We start from the raw sequence: 1888 nt of genomic DNA on the forward strand, positions 1-1888 counted from the left end.
TTGAATCAAAAACTTAACCCAACAAATTATTCCGGAGGATCGATGAGATAAACCATTGAATCTACCAAAGGTAACCAACACGATAAATCGTTTTTTCATAGGCAAATTTTTGGTTTCTACTTTCTTTCAGCAAAAGATAAGCTGTGTCAACAAATATGTATAAGGAAAACATAACAAAAGTTCGAATTCGAGATATCTAAAGACCACAACATTGAACAAAACAATCCGCACAATCAATTTGATATTGCAACTGACTTTGAGAAACCAAACTGAAAACCTGTACATCATATTGAAGAAAACAATATGTCAGCAGGGATTAATAGCTAATAGTCATATAACAACGCTTTTCCAACATCGAAGTGTCACAATGAAATGAAATGGGAGCAAAGAGAAAACTAAAGCGGGGAGTGTTAACTCTCCGGGGGCAGCGATACTGGACAGCTAGCGAGCCGATGTAAACCTTCCACCACACCAATTACCGAACACGAACAGTAGCCAACAATGTTCGAACGAAATACCGAACCCAAAACACTCAACAGGAAAGAAGAAGCAATTTTTTTTTACTGTTTTTCTTGACTATCTTTTAGTTTTCTATATGGATTATAGTTGTTTTGTTTTATCACTACCTTTGCTATAGGAATTTTCCAACAAAAGCTAACTCAAAAATTTCCAAATCCCCCTTTTTCTTCTCCCAGGCTTTCTCTGTATTTTCAGAAAGAAACTCTCCCCCAAAAATTTCCCAAAAAATCATTCCTTTTTTGTGAATAACAAGCGAATATATATAGGGAAAAATTAGGGTTCCAATTCGTGGGCGGGAAAGAACGAAAATTTCGTTCGAAGCCCATTCCGAAAATTCAAATGCCCCAAAATCTTTCACCAAAAAGGGATGACCAACCTTTTCCTAAATTTCTGAATCCGCTCCCATAGAGGTAGGGAGAATGGGCTTCGATTAACTCCATTGTCCTTGGGCGCAACGTGGGGCGATCTCACATCCCCAAGGACGACTTCGCGTGCTATTAGGGACTGCGCCTGCTGTGATGGTACAACTTGAGAGTGACGGGAAGAAAGAGAAGTTGGAGGGGAAGACGACAAGAAGTCGCAGACGAACCGATTCACGCGTCCAAGGCGTGAACCTATTGTGCACTTGCCGTTGCTGCGAAGCGCGTCGTCTCAAGCTGCTGGTGACGCGCTGATTTAGAGCGTGAGCTGCTGCTATGAATTTGGATGAGCTTTCAATTGAGAAGGTTCTAGGGATACTTGGGTTCTTTTGATAGTGAGAAAAAAAATCTGGATCGGGTCAAAAGGTTGGGCTGGGGCGGTCGGTTTGATTGGAGAAGTGAGATAGGTTGGGTATTGGATTAGGCTTTTGGAAATGTTGGGCTTCTTAGGAATTGCTGGAAGGAGTAAGGCAAAAGGCCCAATATGCATTTTGACAAAGCTATGTGGGTTAATAAATCGACCCAAATCAAAATTGAAATTTAACTAAATGAAATTAGGACGTAGCCGAATTGAGTTTACTTTGTGAAATCAGCCAAAACAAATAAATATGACGTGTCAACATAAATTAATTTGACGAGCTTCTTAACTTTAACGAAAATAAAATAACCGATTTAATTATAAAATAATTAATCAAAAAAAAATGTAGAATACTATATGACTAAATTAAATAGTAAAGTATTTTAAAATAAAAATAAAATATTTCGAAACGATTTTTGAATAATTATGAAATATGCTAAATATATAAAAACTATGCAATGTGTATTTATATCTATAAATTAGAAAAATCGACTAAAGCTACTTTAAAATGACTTAAGAAAAAACATTTTGGGTTTAAAAAGTTAATTATGTCACCTCGTTTGAAAATTTAGAAAGCTCGCGAATCAATATA

The 1888-nt window shown here is 36.8% G+C and overlaps 1 long non-coding RNA gene across 1 annotated transcript; it reads right to left on the bottom strand.

Moving 5' to 3' along the window:
- LOC107012993 lies at window positions 1-1468 on the bottom strand. Its single transcript, XR_001456113.2, has 2 exons — window positions 896-1468; window positions 1-277 (listed from the first exon to the last, which is right to left on the bottom strand). It is a non-coding gene; the product is annotated as an uncharacterized LOC107012993 (long non-coding RNA).
- Between the last annotated feature and the right edge of the window lie 420 nt (window positions 1469-1888).

This window comes from Solanum pennellii, chromosome 3 (genome assembly GCF_001406875.1).
Source record: "Solanum pennellii chromosome 3, SPENNV200".
Taxonomy (NCBI): domain Eukaryota; kingdom Viridiplantae; phylum Streptophyta; class Magnoliopsida; order Solanales; family Solanaceae; genus Solanum; species Solanum pennellii.